The following is a 13,996-nucleotide window of genomic DNA, read 5'->3' as shown; positions in this document are numbered from 1 at the left end:
AATCACCATGAGAACAATTACACAGCTTTCAGGCTTAAGTCTCAGTCATACAATGTTCAAACACTGGTGAAGGGATCTTCACCAGTGCATATTTTCCACCACCAAGAACTCCAATATATCCCCAATGCCACCCCTCCCCAGGTCTGTGAGGCAGATGATTTCCACTTAACTCTCTCTCTACTTTGACTACATTCATTATTTCGACAAAAGATGCACCATTATTATTTGGAATTTCCCCCCAACAATCAAACATGCTGAAAAGGCATCATGAAATAATTTGTTTTCTATTGCTGGTTATGAAGACCATACAATGTTGTGCAGCCAATTTCTGATATTTTACTAATTAAGTCTGGAGGGATTTCTGCCAAAAGCCAAATAGTTCTGAGATGGGTTTGTGTGCGTCTGGGTCCATGACCATGCTGGAGAGCAACTTGTGAGGGGCAACTCATGTTCTCGGCAGGGCAAGAAGAATGTGCCGGTTCTGCCACCCATCCCATGAGGACGCAGTTGCCCCATCACCACCGGCTCATACCTGATGTCCAATAAGCTCTGAGGCGATGGCCACCATGCCGCTGGGTGGGGAGGGGGGAAAATGGCAGAAGAGACAGATACCCTTTCCCTCCTGGGGGTACTCAGCGCCGTAGCTTACTGCATAGTCCATTCACATTTCTGCCAGAGGTGCTGTGTTCCGAAATTAGGTCTGTGTACCTCTGGGACCATGGCTGTGCCAGAAAGCTGGGTGTGGGGGGCAACTCCACTTATTAATTTTTGAACCAACTCATGTTCTTTATTTACTAGCTGAAAGAATCAGAATGACCCAACTTATAGCAACATGGAAGCTAGAAGCAGAACCTAGATACTCTGATGCTTATCAATAGCTTCTTATACAAAGATGCAAGGTAGAGTCTAATTTTTAAAAAGATCAGTGTGTTTTATATTAAAATTTAATTTAACTCTATATTACTTAATTGTACACGTTAATTTTAGGTAAGTTAGAAGATACAAGCATTCAGAAAAAAAAAGTAGAAACACTCTCATAATTTCATGACCTAAAAATAATTTACTGTTACCAATTTTCCAATTTTGTGGGTGCACATATACAACTATATCTTCCTATAAAGTATACTGGTAATGTTTCTTGTAATTATTAACATGCATAGTTTTCTCCAGTTTATAGTGAATTTTCATGCCAAGCAACAAACATTGGAGGCATAATTATAATGACTGCCTCTTTTTCTTTATATAAATGTATTTTTTAAAATCACTTTTGGCATTTTCAATTATCCAGTGTTACAGACACTGTCATTATGAACATCATTAAAACCACAGCTAAAACAGAAATGGAATTGCTTAATAAGGGGAAATATATGACACTGAATATCTGATTTCCATGAAGAAATTTTTTATCAAGCTATGGTTTCAACAGTGGTGAATGAAGCTGGTTATTTTAAAATACTTTGCCAATTAGAGACATTATTATATCCCATTTCCCTTTGTAAACATATTTAGTAATTTGATTTTGCTTTCCTTTAGCTTGTGAGGTTACACACATGTAGTGAGAAATAAGATAGGAAACATTGCAGTGCTCTACAATGGATAATAATTATCTTACACAAAATGAGATATACAAAGTTTGAAGAACATTATTCTAATTCAAGTTACCATCTACTGCTTTTTTCCCTCTTAGTTGGGGATAGAACCCAGGGCCTCACACATGCAAGGCAAGCACTCTATCACCCTAGGAGCCATTTCCCTAGCAAGGCATTTATAAATTTGTTACTCAAAATGAGGACCAGCAAGATCAGAATTTGTGCAGAATCTTGGCACACTCTTCACCCAAACTCAATTTAAACATGCATTTTCACAGGATACCCAGGAGACTTTATCACTTAAAAATCTGAGAAGCACCAATTCAAATGATAAGCAGTGGCATAAATGGTAGCTACCAGAGGGGAGGCAGGGAAGTGGCTGAATAACTTGGGTTAAGATGAATGGAAACTGGATTTTGGTGGAGATCATAATATAATATGCACAAAAGTTCAATTGTAATTCTGAGCACCTAAAATAAAATATGGTGTTATTTTAATATTTAATAACATATTGGAGTATAAGTGGGAAGCTGTTTCAATATGCTATATGCTTTAAGTTCTTTCTATATGCTTCATTGTTTTATTCTTAGTGTTTCTAAATTAAAATACATACTCCAAGCTGTGGGCTAGAGTGATAGCACAGCAGGTAGGGCGTTTGCCTTGCACATTGCCGACCTGAGTTCGATTCCTCCGTCTTCGATTCCTCCGTCCCTCTCGGAGAACTCGGCAAGCTACTGAGAGTATCTTGCCTGCATGGCAAAGCCTGGCAAGCTACCTGTGGCATATTCAAAATGCCAAACACAAAGTCTCACAATGTTAGTCTCATAATGTTATAGGGCCCACTTGAGCAAATCGATGAAAAACAGGACAGTAACAGTACAGTGACAGTGACTTCAGGCTGTGCTATACAGGTGGATGAAGAGAGGGATGAGCTGGAAATGAGCTTTTGAGAAGCAATAAAACCAAGATGGAATTTAAATAAGTTACTTTGTCACTAGCCGAAGTAGGCAAAAAAAAAAAAAAAAAAAAAAAAAAAAAAAAAAAACCATTATAGCCAGATTCATTCTGTGGACATAAGAACTGAGACCTGGTAAGACTATGATGTCAGTGCAGGTCCAGAGAAGACTAGACCTCACTCCAATCTATCCTAATGCCACCCCAGCAGGAGTGAAGAGTTGTGATAAGATGCACACTAAAAACTCCAAACTCTTCCCCTTAACAATGTCCTAGCAATGGACTCTTATCTGCGTATAGAATAACATATGGGGGTAGTTTGAGAAAAAACTTCAAAAACCAACTTTACAAAGGCAAATCGGATGTTTGCCAATTCTGGGGATTGGCCTCCATCTCCACCTGAGATATACCTGAAATATATACTACTTTCCCCTCTGAATAAATCCATGTTCTCTCTCTTTCTCTCTCTCTCTCTCTCTCTCTCTCTCTCTCTCTCCCTTCCTCTCTCCCCTCCCTTCTTCCCTCCCCTCTCTCTCTTTCTCTTTTTTTCCTTCCTCACAATCTCTAAATAAAACTTTTTACTCCACTGTTCATCTCCTCCTGAATTTTTCTTTTCTGAGAGGGATGGCAACATTCTTGGAAAATAAGTGTGGAATTTAAGATTTACTCTCTTTTATGCAAAGAACAATTCTTTGATCCAACCTGGATCCACAGCTCTCTGAGAAACGGGGTGACAGGTATTTCCTACACTGGGCTCAACAAGCAAGTGGAACCCAGGTGTGGCTTGTGTTGCTGGGACATGAGGTCTTTGTTTCTGCAGCTGCTCATTCGCAGACTTTCATCAGTCCTAAAGGTTCCCAGACACTTCCCCAGTGACTGAGGCAATCAGAGAGATAAGAGTACATGCCCTTCATTAGGCTGCCATCTCTCTTCTCCCCTCTTCACATAGGATGCAAGGTTCTACCTGATTTGAATCTCACCTGATTCTCCAGTCTTAGCCTTTAACTTTCTTACCTTGGCTTTCTGCATTAACATTGTGGGCTTCCTTTCACTGCTTTCTTTGCCATGATCTTTCCTACATTTGATCCATGGATGACACTTTTATCCATCTGAAGTTTCCCCTGCTTCCCCTCAATCTTGGAGAATCTGTAGAAAAATCTTCCTGATTTCTGCTCATCTGAGCTTATTTAGCTATCCACTGAGTTCCTGTGAATTCACACAACATCCTGTTTATTTCTGGGATATTGGACTGGAGTGATAACACAGTGGTAGGGTGTTTGCTTTGTGTGCAGCCGGCCCACCCGCATTGGGTTCGATTCCTCCGCCCCTCTCGGAGAGTTGGGCAAGCTACCGAGAGTATCTTGCCCTCATGGCAAGGCCTGGCAAGCTACCTGTGTTGTATTCAATATGCTAAACACAGTAACAAAAGTCTCACGGTGGAGACGTTACTGGGCCCACTAGAGCAAATCGATGAACAACGGGAAGACAGTGCTACAGACAGTGCTATTTTTATTTATATAAAAAACTTCTTTGATTATTGAGATAATCAAAATTTATTTCTCATATATTATTGGTTTTCATTTAAAGTTTCTGCTTCCCAGATCCCATAATCTTGTTGATTTCCAAAATATAAGGAGTATATAGATCTCTCTGGGTATATTAACACATGACTTTGCTAGAAGCACCTAGGAACAGGGTCTGATTGCCCAGGGAACAAATTTTATGTTGTAAAATTGAAACTTTCAGTCCATCCCCAACTTTGGGGAAGGGAGAGTGACTAGAAGTTTTGTTCAATTATCAATGACCATTGATTTAGTATATTATATCCAAGAGATGGGCTGGAGCTATAGCACAGTGCTCGGGCGTTTGCCTTGTGCGCAGCCAGCCCAGCTGAGCTGGGTTTGATTCCTCTGCCCCTCTTGGAGAGCCCAGCAAGCTACCGAGAGTATCTCGCCCATACAGCAAAGCCTGGCAAGCTACCCGTGACGTATTCAATATGCCAAACACAGTAACAACAAGTCTCATGATGCAGACGTTGCTGGGCTCCCTGGAGCAAATCGATGAATAACAGGAGGACAGTGACAGTGATCCAAGAGATAAAACCTCTACAAAAACTCAAGTGGTTGGTGAGCAATTGGCAGTTTGGAGGAAATGGTGGATACACCTGGATAGGGCATATACGTGTCTGAGTGTCCTGACTACCGAGTAGAGAGAGAATAAAAACACATATAGATGAATTACTAACCTTTCAGCATTGTTCAGCCCAGGCCAGAATATTTTATTAAACCTGCATAATCTTTTATTTATGGACTGTTTTTGCAGCAAAGGTGATCAGTTGACCACTGAATGGCAAACGAAGACTTCTGCCAGTGTCTTGAAGATTTCTATGATTTTAACCATTTCTGAAAAATATGATCTTCCCCTTTTCACTTCCTCTCACTCTCTCTTTGTCTAATAAAGTTTAACCTCACTAGCTAGAGTAAAATAGATTTGTGGTATAGCCCTAGCTTTCCTGCTAGCACCATCTGCATAATAATATAACTTTCTCTCCTCTGAGCCCTGATGATTCAGTGTTTGGCTTATTAATGCATGCATGGGACATGGATCCAATTTGAGTTTGGTAATAGAAGCTCTGTGACATTCCTCCATTCTTTGCCCTATATATCTCTTCCATCTAGCTGTTTCTGAGTTATATCCTTTGTAATAAATCAGTGATCTATTGGGTAAATGAGTTTCCTGAGTTCTGTGAGTTGTTTTGGCATATTTATCCAACCTGAGGAGGATGTCTTTGGAACCTTTAATCTATATCTGATTACTCAGAAACCAGGTTAAAAGCCTGGACTTGCAATTGGTGTCTTAAGAATGAGGCAGTCTTGGGAGACTGAATTCTTTACCTCGAGCGGGCCCAGTAACGTCTCCATTGGAGACTTTGTTTTTACTGTGTCTGGCATATCGAATACGTCACAGGGAGCTTGCCAGGCTCTGCCGTGCGGGCGAGATACTCTCGGTAGCTTGCCGGGCTCCCGGAGAAGGGCGGAGGAATCGAACTCGGGTCGGCCATGTTGGCCGCTTGTAAGGCAAACGCCCTACCGCTGTGCTATCGCTCCAGCCCCTGAACGCGCTCGATCTCGTCTGATCTCGGAAGCTAAGCAGGGTTGGGCCTGGTTAGTACTTGGATGAGTTCTTTACCTATGGAATTTTATTCTATCTAAGCTTAATGATGTCAGAATTGAGCTGAATTTTTAAATAATTCCTGTGTCTGAGAATTGCTTGTAAGTATGGGGAAAGTTTCAGACATGTTATTGAAACTTGATTTCAGCACATCTAAAGTTTCCTTTATGGGAATAATTATGATATGCATTTATATTTATATATTAATGTGTTCATTGCTTATATTTTTAATTCAACTATAATCTCTATGAGGTCTAAAATATTGTAGTTCTGCTCACAACTTTATCATTTTCTATAGTAATAACTGGCTCATAATAAAAAATAACTAATGAATAAATAAATGTTGCTAGTTTCTACTTCCCTTTCCTTCTTTATATTCCTATCCAGATAACATAACTCTATGTTTTTTGTCTCTTCTTGCTTGGCTTAATTCTCTCCTGTCCTCAGTTCTCCCAGCCTTCCTTTGCTTGCTCACACAATTAGATCCACTCGGGCTCTCCTCCTTGTCCTCATCCAACTAACCGCACCTTATCAGTTTGTCAGATATAATATGAATGAACTGGGTCAGCTTTAAGGCTATTAACAGGATGGTGAAAAAATACATAAAGACCTTGGAAAGTATAAAAGTAACCTCAAGTCAAATAATCATGAGCACATGTCAAAGTCTTATTTCAAATTACTGCAAGAGAAAAGGTCCTCAGGAAACAAATTCAATTAATTATTTTTGGTAGAGACATAGGAGACTAGATATTTTAAAAAACCTGATTAAAGATCATTATTATGATCAGATGACTAAGTCATAATTATTCTACTTCTTACTGTCTGTGTACTGGCTATTAGTTTCATCACATGATTAATAGTCATTTGGGTATATGATACTAATTTCCCAGAAGGAGTCTTTATTTCATTAAAGCATATCAGAAAATTGCTCAAGCATTTTATCAGAAATTATAGCTAAGTACCATATGGGCTATATATTATATCCTTCCAAAATAAAGGCCATCCATTTTAGCCCAGTTTTGAGAAACTTATCTTACTCAAAAGCAATTCAAGTCTTTAGTATCTATAAAAGTGTCAACGAGGGGAATTGTCATGTCTTGGATCTTATCTTTGTATAAAATAAATTTGTATCTTTGATGCTATTATTAAAGACACAGTACTCTGAGACAGAGACAAAGAACTTTTTTAATTATGGCACAACAAGAACAGAACATCAGCAGATTTGCTTCAGGTTCTCTATCCCTTAGTCTTTAATTTCTATGAAGTGAGGTAAAAGATGCAGGAGGATGGAACTGTGTCAAAGAAGAGGTTCACTGAGCTTGGGGATTTACTGCTTTGTGTTAAACTTGCAATAAATAAACCTACTCTTTGTTTCAGAGAAGATTACTGTCTCCCTCAAGTTTGCTGGCTATGAGCATCAACCTGAGGAATGATTTTGGTAAGTGGCAACATTCTTACATACTGAAACACTCAGAAAGAACAGAGGAGGATGAGAGAGTCTCAGTGAAGTCTCCCAACAACATCTACTCCATGGTCCTGTGCTGAAACTTTTCCTGATAAATATACTACTACATCCATTCTGATTGATCTGTCTGACAGTGACAGAGACTAAATGCATTCGATTGTTCTCAACAACATTTGATTAAAGCCTTATCAACAGAACTCTAGGATGTTGGATGAGACCAATCAGTGGCATAAACCTTAATCATCACTCCTAGGATCTTGAATCCAGTCGACTGTAAATAAGTCCCAGATATAAATATATTCATTATGATCTATTAAAAGGAGTTCAAATTGACAGACACACTAACATCTGATTTAGTTGCCTAATAAGGATTGAAAAGCAAACATTTACGATGACCTTAGGTGAACCCCTTTTTCCTAGACATAAAGGTATATTCAAAGGGGTACAGCTAATTTCAGTTTATGTTTTATCATTCACTTAGTTAGGATGAGCATCACACCACTTTAGTAAGGCTACCTGTACAGTGTTAAAGCTATGTGTACAGTGCTAATGAGTATTTGCAATATCTATAACTAGATAAATCATAACTCTCTATAGCTAGTCAAGACTGTATCAGTTAAACTGAAACAAAGCTATGGTGAGCTATGTGCTTTACAAATATTGGAACAGAAGTACATGTTTTAAAGTGTCCATTGATAATGTTAGGCATAATAATTCAGGATAGGCTATATTAATATAAATTTTTATGTTTTCAGAGACCATGGAAGAGTGTTTCACAAACCGAAACAGGCAAGATTGCTAGCTGCTGCTGTTGCTTGGTTCCAGAAGATTGCATGGTTGTTTCGTTAGGCTCTGGTGCTGGATTTAGCATATAAATAGAGCATTAACCTCACTCTTCTTCCCCTCTCCCAAGGTCTAAATTTTCCCATCGTAGGCATCAGAATTTTTGCTATTTATTCACTGCCCCCAAATTAGTGTGATATCCTAGTTGCTCTAAATTTCCTCCCCTGCCCACCCTGTCAGTTACTAATGTATCAAAACAATTTGTAAAGAATGATTTAAAAAAATCAATTTTAAAGCATTTACATATACCAATTTTTATTCACCACCTTGGACTTTGTGGGACATTATAAGAAAAATGTTAGGGCAGTGTATGTAAACAGTGTTAGATATCTTCATAATCTAGGCCAGGCCCATATTTATCCAAGTAGAGAAACCAGAGGATTAAGCCAAAGTTAAATTTAAATACCATTTCTCTCAACTGCAACCAAGGAAGTGGACCAGCCAAACTGATTTGAGGTTACTACTTAGAGAAAGGATGAAGCATCATGAGTATCACTTCTGCAAAGTAGAGGTAAGTTTACTTTTTCCTCCTCTGCTGTTAAACATAGAAATCCTGATTCTTACCTAAGAACAACTGTCAAAAAACAAAGATAATCAGAGACTCTTGAAAGTTATGACATAAGATATTTATTACATACAAAGATCCTTTGTAGACCCATCAGCTAATTTCTCAACCAAACCATAGAAGTTACCCTGCAGAGGGATGATGTAGGTAAATTACTAGAAGAAAAAAGTAACTGTCACTTTACAGTTCTCTATCTGGCTAAATTACCTTTCAATAAAAGAAGAAGTGAAGAAATCCCCAGATAAATGAAAGTTAACAATGTTTATCACTTGCGGACATGTCCTACAGGAAATTCTAAAGGGAGCCTAACAGCCTGAAATGAAACTGCAGAGTAGTAACTTGGCAAACCACCAACAAACAAACAAACAAACAAAACGAACAACAGAAAAGATGATTGCATAGATAAACATAAAGTCAGTACTTTAAAAACTGGTTCTCTTCCCTGCTCCTACATGATTTTAAAAAGAATGTTTTTTTTTTTAATTTAGAAGCGATAGCACAGCGGGTAGGGCGTTCGCCTTACACGCGGCCAACATGGCCGACCCGAGTTCGATTCCTCCGCCCCTCTCGGAGAGCCCGGCAAGCTACCGAGAGTATTCGATATGCCAGACACAGTAACAACAAAGTCTCCAATGGAGATGTTACTGGGCCCGCTCGAGCAAATCGACGATCAACGGGAGGGTCTTTACCTTTACCTTTACCTTTAGAAACAATGATTATAGAGGTATATTAATGGTCATGGTCACGGTTCTCCCATTGTTCATCAACTTGCTCAAGCGGGCCCAGTAACGTCTCCATCATGAGACTTGTTCTTACTGTGTTTGGCATATACAGTGTTTGGCATATCAAATACATCACGGGTAGCTTGCCAGGCTCTGCCAGTATCTGTCATGCAGGCGAGATACTCTCGGTAGCTTGCCGGGCTCTCCGAGAGGGGCGGAGGAATCGAACTTGGGTCGGCCATGTTGGCCGCTTGTAAGGCAAACGCCTTACTGCTGTGCCATCGCTCCACTGTTAATGGTAACAGTGATTAAAGATGTGTTTCTACATGTACAGCTCTCTCCTTTACTGCTGGTTTTGATAATACAGCTTACAAACAAATGGACACAATGTCAAGATAAATAGCTTTCTAGTGAGTGCTTATTTTTTTTTAAGTACTTTGAGGTTCACAGGGTAGAGTTGAGAAATGTATTACTGTGCCAAATAAAATCAGGTGGGGGAGGGACTGTTGGTTTTCTTTTTTGTGGAAGTCTGTGAAGCTATCCTCTCAAGCACAGAAGCTTTGGGGGTGGGACAGCATGGACACAAATTCTGTGACTTTTCTAGCCTCTGCATTGCTTGGATCCACCATGGCATTAGATCTATTAGGCCTTCACCTATATATATGTCCATTATAAATCTTTAAAGTGGGGTGCTTCTTGAGAAGACTGCTTTATGGTACCCTAGACTTTTAGGCTTTATATTTGATTTCCCTGCAAGTTCTAAGTCTTGTCATCTTGAGTCAGTGTCACAACTTCTTAGGTTTTACGTGAGAGAAATTGCTGTGTGGTTCTTGTCACTGCACTTTCAGAGAAGAGGACTTTTTGGTTCGCACCTTTGCCCTTACTTCATCTCACTCTCAGCTCTCAGTGGAAATGGGAAGGGACTGATGGACCAGTTCATCTTGGCGGATACTGATCACCAGCTTCTTTTTTCCTAGAAAAGGACTGCTGTTTTTGCTGATTTCTAACCAACAGCCATTCTTCAAGGACATGCAGCAGGTATGGAACAAAAGTGGAACAGAGGCTGCCTATGCTTGTTCCACTGAAGATGCTATTGTGCTTTTTGCATTGATGCATCTGGTTCCTTGTTGCAATATGATGGAAATGCAGAGCAATTCACAACATTTAGAGATTGCTATCTATAGATTGGTCACATGGGATTTTATTTACAGTCTAGCAATTGGGGTCTATCACTACTATATTTTAAAAATTAACAATAAAATCAAAACCAATTGCTGTCTGATCAAGCACTGTTTTACATGTATCATTGGTGCAAAAATGCAGAGAGAATTTCCAGCAATTTCTTTTTTTTTATGTAAGAGTACTGCTATTTATTCAGCCACTGATTAGCTGATTGAATTGTGCATGAACTCCACCTTACTTTTTTTTCATTTTTCATAATTTTATTTATGAACCATGAGAGCAGTTACAAAGCTTTCAGGTCTAAGTCTCGGTCATACAATGAAACACCCGTACCTTCACCAGTGCCGATTCTCCACCCCCCAAAACCCCAGTATACCCCCATCTCACACCCTCCCCCTATCTGTGGGGCAGATGATTTCCACATTAGTCTCTCTCTACTTTGATCTCATTCAATATTTTGACACCAGACCCACCATTACTATTTGAGATTTTACCCCAACACTCAGATCTGCTGAAAAGGCAACAGTAGACAACTTGTGTTCTATTGCTGGTTATGAATAACATATGATGTGGCGTGGCTGCAGTAGTGGCTGTGCTATTTTGAAATTCTGAAATTTTAACACTTAAATCTGGAGGGATTTCTGCTAAAACCTGCTGGGTTCCGAGATTTGCTCCTGAGTCTCTGGGATCATGGCCGTTAAGCAGCTTGATCAGGAGCCAGAAAGGCCCAGACCTGACTGTCCATGGCCTCTGGAGGATGACGGCCACCGAGCCGCCAAGGGGGAGCAGGTGGAGTGACAACACCTTTTCCCCTGGGGTGGCCCGGCTACAGTGACCTACTGTGGGGTCTGGATGCATTTCTGCCAAAAGCCTGCTGGGTTTCGAGATTTGTTTCTTAGTCTCTGGGATCATGGCCATTAAGCAGCTTGATCAGGAGCCAGAGAGGCCATTCATGGGCGATGACTTGGGGTCTCATTGGGGTGGGGAGTACAGGACTGGCTTCACCCCCATCCTGTTAGGCCCTGCCTGTCTTGTCACTGCAGGCCCAAACCCGACTTTCCAGTGGCCTCTGGAGGATGGAGGCCACTGGGCTGCCAGGGGGAACAGGCCAAGGCACAAAACCTATTCCCACCTGGGTTGGCCCAGCACCAGTAACCTACTGCAGGGACTGGACGCATTTCTGCCAAAAGCTGCTGGGTTTCGAGATTTGTTTCTGAGTCTCTGGGCTCATGGCCATTAAGCAGTTCAATCAGGAACCAGAGAGGCCTTGCCTCCAATTATATAGCTGAGCCGGAGGTGGTTTGTGGGTGTGTTTCCCACATACCTAACTTTTGGCAATTTACTTTCTTGGTAAACTTTGCCCCAAGTTTTTGGGGTCTGGCCAAAGGTACAGCAGCAATTTTGGGGTACCTGGAAGTCTGAAGGCGCCATTAGGCTGCTGATGCACTCTCCTTACAGGTACAGATTGACCTGCTGGCAGCACCATACCCCCTCCAGCAATTTCTTGACTCTGTTTTATTAAATATTATTGCTCAGTTTTCAAGTAGGAAATATGTTTGTTTATAGTTTAGGCTATTCTGTCTTGAATTTTTTTTTTTGGTTTTTTTTTTGTGTTAGAATATATTTCTTTTAAAATTGGAGATGAAAGAATGGGTTAGGAGGTATTTGCTCTGATGTGGAAGAACTGAGCAATGTGAAATGTTTCTTGAATGCAAAGAACCTCACCTAGAGCTCTATCATAGAATACTTTAAAGTGATTTTTTTTTTCAATTTAGCCAAGTGGCTATTTGATATAACCATTGTTGATCAGACAAGAGTTGCTATTTGATGTAAAGTCCAGACACATCCCCCCCTCCATACACATTGACTGACCTTTTGTTTCTCAATATTTTTATTGAATTAGAGAAGAGTTTTATTTTCTTCAGTTCACATAATAAAGTTCCTCAACATAAAAAAAAAAAATTTAAAAATCACTGTCATGAATCCACAAGGTGGCAGTGTCTTCTTAGGAACTCAGGAAAACTCAAAAATGTGTGTGTGTGTGTGTGTGTGTGTGTGAGAGAGAGAGAGAGAGAGAGAGAGAGAGAGGTGGGGGAGGGAATGAGAGGTGAGAGAGGAGGGGCTTGTTGGTATAGCAGGTAGGACATTTTTATCTGGTTGGTAGAACCAATTCTTTATATGCTTCCTAAAGCAGATTTGACTGCACTAGGCTAATTTTGTTTTAGGGTCTAAAATTTGGATTATTAGTAAATCAGAGGAAAAAACAAAGATGAAACCTTCTAGCATTTTGCTGGTAATCCTGTGTCTTCAGATAACCCGTAAGTTTGGGGCATTTCTATGGGATCATAAAATACAATGAGTTTTGTCTATTCACAGTTCAAGATTAGAAATATATTTTTCCAAGGGAGGGTGTGGGTGTGAGGTTTGTGAAAAGATAGTTTAAATTCTGGACTCAGATTAGTCTGAAAGTAGTGAGTGGTTGCAGGTCAACCTAAAGTCAACCTGCAGTAAACTATAAATCCTGGACACAAAGCAACCACTACCCATTTGCTTGACTGAGTAAAAAAATATCTTTTCCCCCCACAGGGACAAGAAGCCAAGAGAATAAAGTGGAGCAGAGTCCTGAACCTCTGAGTGTCCCAGCGGGAGCCATGGCATCTCTCAAGTGCACTTACAGTAACAGTGCTTCTCAATACTTTTTATGGTACAGAAAATATCCTGGAAAAGGTCCTGAGTTCCTGATCTCTATGTACTCCGGTGAAGACAAAGACACAGGAAAATTTGCAATGAAGCTCGATAAAAACAACCTGCATTTCTCTCTGTTCATAAGAGAGTCCCAGTCTAGCGATTCAGCTACGTACCTCTGTGCAGTTGGTATACACAATGCTTCTCTGCCACCTGCATCTGTAACAAAATATACTGAGCCCAAGCAGGACCTCATACAGAGCTCAGGCTACAGGCAGAGAAATACTGTCTGTGCTCTAGATACAGATGGGATTAAAGAGTAGTAGGCGCTAGAATATGTTATTAATGAAAACCTGTCATTAGCAGTATTATAAACCTAAATTTAAATTTTTTATTTTATAAGGTAGTTCACAATATTTGATTACATTTAATATTCAAACACCAATCCCACCACCCATTCATCCCACCCTTCCCACCACCATTACGCCTTCCCACCCATCCCACCTATCCCAAAACATATTTGGGATATTTTCATCCCAAGCCCCAATCCCTGTCTCAAAGCAGAAGTGAAATAATATATTTTGTATTGTTTGGTTTGTTATGAAAAAATGCTGAAAATGCTACAAAAAAGTATCCATAGGGTAAAGAGTGTGAAGATTGTTCTATTTTGGCAGGGGCCATTAATACCTTCTTTAAGATATCACTAATATGTTGTTAAAGGTTGAGCGTTGCAAACTTTCACATATATTAGTATATATATTTCAGATATATACATATACATATGTCTATATTAGTATATATATTTCAGATATATACATAT

This window comes from Sorex fumeus, unplaced genomic scaffold (assembly GCF_029834395.1).
Source record: "Sorex fumeus unplaced genomic scaffold, SorFum_2.1 ptg000098l, whole genome shotgun sequence".
NCBI classification, from domain to species: Eukaryota; Metazoa; Chordata; class Mammalia; order Eulipotyphla; family Soricidae; genus Sorex; species Sorex fumeus.
This window is presented reverse-complemented; position numbering follows the sequence as displayed.